The following is an 11,831-nucleotide window of genomic DNA, read 5'->3' on the forward strand; positions in this document are numbered from 1 at the left end:
AAAACTACTTATAGGAATTATGATATCATTCATAATATTTTGGAATTCAGAAAGGGCATTTTTTAATCCAAAAGACATTACATTCCATTCAAAATGCCCGAAGGGAACATTAAAACGAGTTTTGTATTTATCTTCCTCATGAAGTTGTATTTGCCAAAATCCTGATTTCATATCAAACTTTGAAAATATATTTGAATCATAAAGTTTTTTTAGCAAATCTCGTTTATTAGGAATAGGATAACGAATCCATTCTAAAACTTTGTTTAAAGGTTTATAATTGATAACTAGTCTTGGTGATCCTCTTTCTAATTCTGCGGCATTCATAACATAAAATGTTGAACAAGACCATGGTGATTTAGAAGGTCTTATAAGTTTTTTATTTATTAAATCTTGAATTTCATTTTTACAATGACTTTCTAGTTCACTATTCATGTGAATGACTCTAGATTTTGAAGGAATATCCTTTTCATCAAAAAATTTTATATACGGTAATTTTACAATATGTTGTTTTCTATTCCAAAAGACATTACGAATATTAGAACATACATTTTTTTCAAATTTTAATTTTAAACCTATTATTTTATTTTGAATATTATTGTCATTTAATTGATTAGTTATTCGAACATTATTTATTTCGTTAATAAGATATTTAGCTTGTTGTGCTTTATAATTAAGGACATTAATTGTTGAATACAGAGGAGGTTCACAAAATTTAAATATAATTTCTTTTCCAAAAACATTGGTTCTTATACCATCATCATGAACCATAAAAGGATATAGTTTTGTAATAAAAGGTGTTCCTAGAATTAAAGGAGAAGATAGATATTTTACTAAAATTAGGTGAGTTTTATAACAGTAATCTTGGTTATTACAAATATGAACATCGGAAACTTTATAATTTACAATTAATTTTGTACCTCCGGCACCAGTAAGTCTAGATGCAGTTTTTTCATAGAATTGTGTAGGAAAAATTCCTTCTTGAATACAATTCATATCAGCACCACTATCAATTAAAGCAGTTGGGTTGATTTTAAAATTATCCTTGACTAAAGTAATTTGAGTGTTCCATTTTTGAGAAACTTGATTATTTATAATTTTTCCAATAGTTACATTTTCAATTTTATTTTCTTCTTCTTTATTAATTTCTATATTTTTGTTTTTAAAAATAGAAGATTTTTCCTTTTCTAAAATTAAAATTTTATTTTTTATTTCTTTTATCTCTTGTTTTACTATTTTTAATTCTTCTTGAAGTTCTTGCATAGAGATTGGCTTTGCTTCAGTAAATCTTTCATATATATTTTTTAAATTAAAATTTTCATTATTATCAGGAGTTATGTTATTAGTTTTATTAAGCATCTGCTTTATTAATAATTCTTGGATATTTTTATCTTTTATAGAATCAAGAGAGTTTAAAAGATCTTTATCATCTTGTGAAAGAACGTTAATAGAACTACTAGTAATTACATTGATTAAATTTTTACAATGACATTTACCAATACATTCGCAAACATCAGAATCTTCTGAACTTGAAGTAGTATTTTCGAGAATATTTAAATCATTTGTTTGAAAATCAGAAATACTTTGATCGGAATCTGAATCAGTATTTAAAATAATTTTTCTTATTTGTTCTTTTAAATCATCAGAAACATTTAATTCATTTATTTTTGTCTTAGCATAACAATTATTAGCTGTATGACCATTACGCCCACATTTATGACAAATAATAATGTCTTTTGATTTTCTCTTAGATTTTTTATAATTTGGTTTATAAGGTTTTTTGGATTTTGACGCATAATCTTGGCATTTTTTATAATTTTCTGGAAGATTATAATTCTTTTTTCTGAAATATTTTGAAGGTCTTTTCTTATATACTTTAGATTTTGAAGTAGACGGACCATTCAAGGGCTGATAACCATATTGTTGGCAAAAATTTCCCAATTCATTTTTACTGTTAATTCTATCTTTTTTGAGCTTTTCTTTAAACCTAAGATCAGCACAAACTGTTAATCCCTCTTTATTAATGTAGTTTATTAGATCTCCATAAGTTAAATTTTGATAAGGGATGGTATTATTAAAACTTTCTCTTAATTTTTGTCTAACTCTTTCAGCAAAGAGTTTTGGAAGGCCAGCTATAAAACGTTCTTTCCAATAAGACTCTTTACAATCAGGTCTTGAAAAAACTTTAACAAGATAATTATCTTTATACCATCTAAAATCAGTAAGTTTTCTGCAATGTAAATTCATTAAAATTTTTGAAGTTTTTTCTTGAAAAGTAGTAGGATCTCCTACAAAGTTTTTGATAATAGCAAAAATTAAAGTGTTAACCATATCATCTTCAAACGTTTGTATTTGTTGATTATTTTCCTGTTTTATAATAGTTTTCTTAGCAGATAAAATATAATCTTTTTCTTCTTGTGAAATATAAAAATCCCACCATCCTTTGAGACTACCAGTAAAACCGGAAGTAATAATATTAACAATTTGAAGTTGAGTATTATTATGGGCTTTATAAGCATTAGCAGCCATAGTCATTTCTTGTACAATATTCATAATTTGATGTTCAGAATGGCCATCAACATTCCATTCATAAACAGAATTACCATCATATTGAGAACGATCAAATTGAAAAGTTCGTTCTTCTAGTTGAACATCTGGAAGAGAGGGCCTATTCCAATAATTTCTTATGGTTGGCTTTGGATTCTTTCCGAAAGAGCTTCGCTTTGGTTGATGAATTTTATTAAGATTTGAAAAGTCATTAGTGAGTTGACTAATATCATCATTTGAATTATCAAATTGTTGAGCAAGGGTTTCAAAATTTGTTTCACTATTAATATCACTATTTTCAGTTTCATCATTTGTAAGGGTATTAATATTGTTAGTGTTTGAGATATGGAGTTTTGAAAGTCTTTTTTCTAATTCGTTAATTAAATCCGTATTTCCTAGATTAAAATTACCATCGATTTGACAAGGAACAAAACTTATATTGCTAGTGTTTGTCATATCTTGCTTATTATCATTCTTGTCTTTGAAAATTTTTTCTTCAATTTTAACTAAATGCTCGGTAATACTAGATAAGGTTTCGTTTGCATAATTATTTTGGTAAATAATTTTTTGAAGACCCTTTTCAGTAGTTAATTGATTTGGGGCTTGAACTAAAGGAGTCGCAATAAACATATCGTTAATAATAATTTCTCATTTTGGTGGAAAATTAGCAATAATTTCTTTATTAGAAATAATATCTTTATATTTTTTCTCTAAAATGGGGGTGATAGAATCATTTTTAAATGGGTAATTTATTTTATGTTTAGGGGCATAAATTAACTCAAACCATTGAAAAAAAGGAGAATGAATTTTATTTGATAAAACATAATCTTCCCAAATGCCTAAATGGAGAAATCTTAAGTAGTATGAGAAATTTTCTTCGTGCCAAGCTCTTTTTTTATTATTGTAATCTTTGAAATACTCAATATTTTTTAAGTAATTAAAGTCAACTTGATATTCTATATTTGAGAAACTCATTTTAACAGGTTGTTTTTGTTAGGATTGAAGAAATATGTTTTATTGATTCTAAATTATGACTTCGTGATTTTTCGTATTTTTTTTATTCCTATAGTTAGCCTAGAAATTTTTACTATTTGTTTATTATATTTATTAGTATATGGAAGTATTTTGTATAAATTATAATCTTCATGAATTCTAGTTTCTTCTAAACGTTGAATGGTTTTGCATATATTAGAATTTATCTTCCAATGTCTTTTTAACATATTAGCCCAAAGCTTATTATTTTTTGAACAATTAATTTGTATTTTAGAACTCATATTTGTTGTTTAAAATTTTGGAGTTCATCAATAAAATCTGATTTAGTAGGACTAGGAAAACTATTTTCACTATTTTGGTCATCTTGATATAATGGTTTGGGAATAGAATTAGTATAGTCAACAGTTTTTAGTTTTAAAGATCTTGACTTTGATAACGGAGATTTTGAAGAACTTGTTTCTGGGATAAAAGAAGTCGATAATCTGGATGATGAAATTTTTAAGGAAGAAAAATTTATATCTACTGAACCATCATTATATTCTATAATATTTGAGATTTGTTTTGAAGAGTCTAGAGGTTTTGGATCGATAACATTTTGTAAATTCCAGTTACATGATTGAGTTATATCAGACCATTTTAACCTTTTTGGTGTGTGAACTTTGGTATGGTTAGTATTTGCTTCAAAAATAATTGTTTCATTTTTAGGACTCGATAAACGTGTTTTCGGTTCAAGTGTAGTTGTCATGGTTTTGTAACAAACACGATAAATTATTGCTAAAGGCTTTGTATCATCTTTAAATTCTAAATTTTTTGTTTCTACAGTTAACACTAAAGTATCTAAAATATTTTTATCAAATAACCCTACAGAAAAATTTGGATAACAATTGAAATAAATAGGTCCGTTAGCAATATTTGTTTCAGCCATAGCTAAAATAGAATTTTGAAAATCTTTATGTCTCGTGTCTCTTAAAATAAGGAGAACAGGGGCATCTATTCCAAGTCTGAATAGAGGCTTGATAACAATTTGGACTAAACCGACATGTAAAAATTTATATTTCATTCTATGTTCTAGAATAGATCGTGATGATAATAAATGTAAATTTTGTTGGCTTTGACCAATAGACAAAGTTTGTTCTGTCATTTTAATAGAATAACCTTGAAAATAGTCAAAAGTTCCTATTCTATATATTGTATTAACATTAGTTTTAGGTATTGTCCAATCATTCAAACTTTGTTCTATGCCATTAACGGTTTCTTCAATAGAATTTATTTGATTATCATAATCTTGTTCATTGTCGATATTTTACCAGGAATATATTTTTTGGATAGTATGTGTGAAAATTTACTCATATTCAATTAATTTTGCTTTAAAATTCTATAAGAAAACTTACTTGTTTTAATAACGATGAACAGAGGCGAATCGTCTCGACGATGATTGTGGTCCGGCACCGCGACTTACGTCCTTATCTGCGCGTTTTACGCTAATCCAACCAATCACTGGTCTTGTCTCTGAATCATACTTATTAAAACTTGTAAATTTCTTAGAGAATATTAAACCCAAATTAAATAAATATGAATATAATATATCATACATAACCACCCCAAATTAACTAAATATGGTCTTGTTCAGCATTTTATGTTATGAATGCCGCAGAATTAGAAAGAGGATCACCAAGACTAGTTATAGGAATTATGATATCATTCATAATTAAGGACATTAATTGTTGAATATAGAGGAGGTTCACAAAATTTAAATATAATTTCTTTTCCAAAAACATTGGTTCTTATACCATCATCATGAACCATAAAAGGATATAGTTTTGTAATAAAAGGTGTTCCTAGAATTAAAGGAGAAGATAGATATTTTACTAAAATTAGGTGAGTTTTATAACAGTAATCTTGGTTATTACAAATATGAACATCGGAAACTTTATAATTTACAATTAATTTTGTACCTCCGGCACCAGTAAGTCTAGATGCAGTTTTTTCATAGAATTGTGTAGGAAAAATTCCTTCTTGAATACAATTCATATCAGCACCACTATCAATTAAAGCAGTTGGGTTGATTTTAAAATTATCCTTGACTAAAGTAATTTGAGTGTTCCATTTTTGAGAAACTTGATTATTTATAATTTTTCCAATAGTTACATTTTCAATTTTATTTTCTTCTTCTTTATTAATTTCTATATTTTTGTTTTTAAAAATAGAAGATTTTTCCTTTTCTAAAATTAAAATTTTATTTTTTATTTCTTTTATCTCTTGTTTTACTATTTTTAATTCTTCTTGAAGTTCTTGCATAGAGATTGGCTTTGCTTCAGTAAATCTTTCATATATATTTTTTAAATTAAAATTTTCATTATTATCAGGAGTTATGTTATTAGTTTTATTAAGCATCTGCTTTATTAATAATTCTTGGATATTTTTATCTTTTATAGAATCAAGAGAGTTTAAAAGATCTTTATCATCTTGTGAAAGAACGTTAATAGAACTACTAGTAATTACATTGATTAAATTTTTACAATGACATTTACCAATACATTCGCAAACATCAGAATCTTCTGAACTTGAAGTAGTATTTTCGAGAATATTTAAATCATTTGTTTGAAAATCAGAAATACTTTGATCGGAATCTGAATCAGTATTTAAAATAATTTTTCTTATTTGTTCTTTTAAATCATCAGAAACATTTAATTCATTTATTTTTGTCTTAGCATAACAATTATTAGCTGTATGACCATTACGCCCACATTTATGACAAATAATAATGTCTTTTGATTTTCTCTTAGATTTTTTATAATTTGGTTTATAAGGTTTTTTGGATTTTGACGCATAATCTTGGCATTTTTTATAATTTTCTGGAAGATTATAATTCTTTTTTCTGAAATATTTTGAAGGTCTTTTCTTATATACTTTAGATTTTGAAGTAGACGGACCATTCAAGGGCTGATAACCATATTGTTAGCAAAAATTTCCCAATTCATTTTTACTGTTAATTCTATCTTTTTGAGCTTTTCTTTAAACCTAAGATCAGCACAAACTGCTAATCCCTCTTTATTAATGTAGTTTATTAGATCTCCATAAGTTAAATTTTGATAAGGGATGGTATTATTAAAACTTTCTCTTAATTTTTGTCTAACTCTTTCAGCAAAGAGTTTTGGAAGGCCAGCTATAAAACGTTCTTTCCAATAAGACTCTTTACAATCAGGTCTTGAAAAAACTTTAACAAGATAATTATCTTTATACCATCTAAAATCAGTAAGTTTTCTGCAATGTAAATTCATTAAAATTTTTGAAGTTTTTTCTTGAAAAGTAGTAGGATCTCCTACAAAGTTTTTGATAATAGCAAAAATTAAAGTGTTAACCATATCATCTTCAAACGTTTGTATTTGTTGATTATTTTCCTGTTTTATAATAGTTTTCTTAGCAGATAAAATATAATCTTTTTCTTCTTGTGAAATATAGAAATCCCACCATCCTTTGAGACTACCAGTAAAACCGGAAGTAATAATATTAACAATTTGAAGTTGAGTATTATTATGGGCTTTATAAGCATTAGCAGCCATAGTCATTTCTTGTACAATATTCATAATTTGATGTTCAGAATGGCCATCAACATTCCATTCATAAACAGAATTACCATCATATTGAGAATGATCAAATTGAAAAGTTCGTTCTTCTAGTTGAACATCTGGAAGAGAGGGCCTATTCCAATAATTTCTTATGGTTGGCTTTGGATTCTTTCCGAAAGAGCTTCGCTTTGGTTGATGAATTTTATTAAGATTTGAAAAGTCATTAGTGAGTTGACTAATATCATCATTTGAATTATCAAATTGTTGAGCAAGGGTTTCAAAATTTGTTTCACTATTAATATCACTATTTTCAGTTTCATCATTTGTAAGGGTATTAATATTGTTAGTGTTTGAGATATGGAGTTTTGAAAGTCTTTTTTCTAATTCGTTAATTAAATCCGTATTTCCTAGATTAAAATTACCATCGATTTGACAAGGAACAAAACTTATATTGCTAGTGCTTGTCATATCTTGCTTATTATCATTTTTGTCTTTGAAAATTTTTTCTTCAATTTTAACTAAATGCTCGGTAATACTAGATAAGGTTTCGTTTGCATAATTATTTTGGTAAATAATTTTTTGAAGACCCTTTTCAGTAGTTAATTGATTTGGGGCTTGAACTAAAGGAGTCGCAATAAACATATCGTTAATAATAATTTCTCATTTTGGTGGAAAATTAGCAATAATTTCTTTATTAGAAATAATATCTTTATATTTTTTCTCTAAAATGGGGGTGATAGAATCATTTTTAAATGGGTAATTTATTTTATGTTTAGGGGCATAAATTAACTCAAACCACTGAAAAAAAGGAGAATGAATTTTATTTGATAAAACATAATCTTCCCAAATGCCTAAATGGAGAAATCTTAAGTAGTATGAGAAATTTTCTTCGTGCCAAACTCTTTTTTTATTATTGTAATCTTTGAAATACTCAATATTTTTTAAGTAATTAAAGTCAACTTGATATTCTATATTTGAGAAACTCATTTTAACAGGTTGTTTTTGTTAGGATTGAAGAAATATGTTTTATTGATTCTAAATTATGACTTCGTGATTTTTCGTATTTTTTTTATTCCTATAGTTAGCCTAGAAATTTTTACTATTTGTTTATTATATTTATTAGTATATGGAAGTATTTTGTATAAATTATAATCTTCATGAATTCTAGTTTCTTCTAAACGTTGAATGGTTTTGCATATATTAGAATTTATCTTCCAATGTCTTTTTAACATATTAGCCCAAAGCTTATTATTTTTTGAACAATTAATTTGTACTTTAGAACTCATATTTGTTGTTTAAAATTTTGGAGTTCATCAATAAAATCTGATTTAGTAGGATTAGGAAAACTATATTCACTATTTTGGTCATCTTGATATAATGGTTTGGGAATAGAATTAGTATAGTCAACAGTTTTTAGTTTTAAAGATCTTGACTTTGATAACGGAGATTTTGAAGAACTTGTTTCTGGGATAAAAGAAGTCGATAACCTGGATGATGAAATTTTTAAGGAAGAAAAATTTATATCTACTGAACCATCATTATATTCTATAATATTTAAGATTTGTTTTGAAGAGTCTAGAGGTTTTGGATCGATAACATTTTGTAAATTTCAGTTACATGATTGAGTTATATCAGACCATTTTAACCTTTTTGGTGTGTGAACTTTGGTATGGTTAGTATTTGCTTCAAAAATAATTGTTTCATTTTTAGGACTCGATAAACGTGTTTTCGGTTCAAGTGTAGTTGTCATGGTTTTGTAACAAACACGATAAATTATTGCTAAAGGCTTTGTATCATCTTTAAATTCTAAATTTTTTGTTTCTACAGTTTACACTAAAGTATCTAAAATATTTTTATCAAATAACCCTATAGAAAAATTTGGATAACAATTGAAATAAATAGGTCCGTTAGCAATATTTGTTTCAGCCATAGCTAAAATAGAATTTTGAAAATCTTTATGTCTCTTGTCTTTTAAAATAAGGAGAACAGGGGCATCTATTCCAAGTCTGAATAGAGGCTTGATAGCAATTTGGACTAAACCGACATGTAAAAATTTATATTTCATTCTATGTTCTAGAATAGATCGTGATGATAATAAATGTAAATTTTGTTGGCTTTGACCAATAGACAAAGTTTGTTCTGTCATTTTAATAGAATAACCTTGAAAATAGTCAAAAGTTCCTATTCTATATATTGTATTAACATTAGTTTTAGGTATTGTCCAATCATTCAAACTTTGTTCTATGCCATTAACGGTTTCTTCAATAGAATTTATTTGATTATCATAATCTTGTTCATTGTCGATATTTTACCAGGAATATATTTTTTGGATAGTATGTGTGAAAATTTACTCATATTCAATTAATTTTGCTTTAAAATTCTATAAGAAAACTTACTTGTTTTAATAACGATGAACAGAGGCGAATCGTCTCGACGATGATTGTGGTCCGGCACCGCGACTTACGTCCTTATCTGCGCGTTTTACGCTAATCCAACCAATCACTGGTCTTGTCTCTGAATCATACTTATTAAAACTTGTAAATTTCTTAGAGAATATTAAACCCAAATTAAATAAATATGAATATAATATATATATATATATATATATATATATATATATATATATGGGCGGAGCCAGTAGGGGGGCTAGTGGGTGTTGTGCCCCCCTAACTCCATTGGTATTAATGTATTACTAGTACTTTCGTTATTACAAATTTTTTTCTTATATAAGAATATAAACTCACGTACATGATATAAATTACCATATAGACATATATCTCATTCAAACGGTATATATATATATATATATATATATATATATATATATATATATATATATATATATATATATATATATATATACACACACACACACTACGATGTCCGTTTAAGCCCCTGCTAATCTAAAATTCTAGCTCCGCCCCTGTATATATATATATATATATATATATATATATATATATATATATATATATATATATATATATATATATATATATATATATATATATGTGTGTGTGTGTGTGTTTGTGTTTTTTTTTTCTTAATCTACTTATACATGATACATAATGAATTAGACTTAAGGTGTGTCATCTTTTTGTTGTCCGCATGACATGGCAGATATTGTCGACGACAAACACCAGCCTATCTTTTTGTCGGCGGCAATCTTCAGCGACAAACACCAACCTATCTTTTTGTCGGCGGCAATCTTAAACGGGGCACGAGTTTGTTGATGGTTTTGTGTCTCTCTATTGTCACTTTTTCTTTTTACCCTCTTTAATTGGTAGATAATAAATGTCAAATCCCGTAGGCAAAACATAACAAAATTGTCAAATATTTATATGGTGTGTATGTGACATCAGATTTGATACGCAAAAACATCACAACACCTTTTAGCCTTATATAGTAAATAATTGTTCAATATAAATGGGCATCATCACGGTACATGATCACAAACCATATGAATATAGAATTTGTTGATGATTTAGTGTAATCAAATTGTTTTAGTAATAGAATTTGCACGACGCAATTCGTTCAAACATTAATTTTATAGATGTTGGGAAGTACGTATTACACATTTGTCTAAGACGAAATTATTTTTAATACGACCAAAATGTCGGGGCACCCTTGCAGGATACTAGGGATAGCGCCTCTAGTTGGGTCCAACCTTAACGAGGTTTTAACCATGTATTGACAACACCAATAAGTCAATCTTAGATATATAACTTCTGTATATCCAAATCATGGATGTAGTAAGTATAAGTGATACATTTTGTGGAGCTTAAGAATTTTAATTCTCTCTTATCATCATCTAGTTCTCGTGACTTTGATTATGTGCCTAGTTTACAAAGTTGTTAGTTATGGTATCATCACCATAATTTGAATATTGTGATTACCTAGGCATAAGGGTGAAATATCAAATTTGGAAAGCGATTTATACGATCTTACTTGAAATCCAAGATCAATTCTGTGATTATAGAACAATACACTTCGTTCACCACATACTCCAACAAACGGTGAATTTAGATTGTATTATATAAACTGATATTGGTAAACTAGACAAAAAATAAACATAAGTTGAAAGTTAGCTAAAATATATTTAAATAAATGCATAATCCTAAAATGGTTTATCTAAAAAATTATATTATTATTTGAATGTGTATAGTTTTTAAAAAGTAATATTGCTCAACACATTATTTACTGAGTTGTGTTTGGCTACATAATTGTTTTTCACATGTTTATAATTTCTCATATTATGTTTCCATTGATTTTTGAGCAAATCACAAAAATGGTCCTTATGGTGCCCTTAAATCTTGCAAGTCTAGTTAACAATATTGTTTTGTTTCCAAAGTTTTGTGATACTCATCATCAAGGTTCTATATAACGTGAGGTGCGTCAGGGCGGCAATGTCAACCCTCAAACTTTATGAGTCGTGGTAAGTCGCGACGTTTATTAAGGCGATAATTTCGTGTGTGTGTGTGTATATATATATATATATATATATATATATATATATATATTCTACTATTATTTATTTTTATATACATATACGACTTAAGGCGACATTTTTTCAAGGTGTTGCGTGAAGTACAAGCCTTGGAGCCATGACACACTATGATGAGCTTTTTATAACCATGCTCATGGTCCCTACCTAATGCTAGTCTTTATTTCTGGTGAGTAAGCCAATAGGTCGGGGGCATTCCAACCCGATGATTGATTCCCAAA

This window comes from Lactuca virosa, chromosome 3 (assembly GCF_052849685.1).
Source record: "Lactuca virosa cultivar CGN04683 chromosome 3, Lactuca_virosa_CGN04683_v6, whole genome shotgun sequence".
Lineage (NCBI taxonomy): Eukaryota > Viridiplantae > Streptophyta > Magnoliopsida > Asterales > Asteraceae > Lactuca > Lactuca virosa.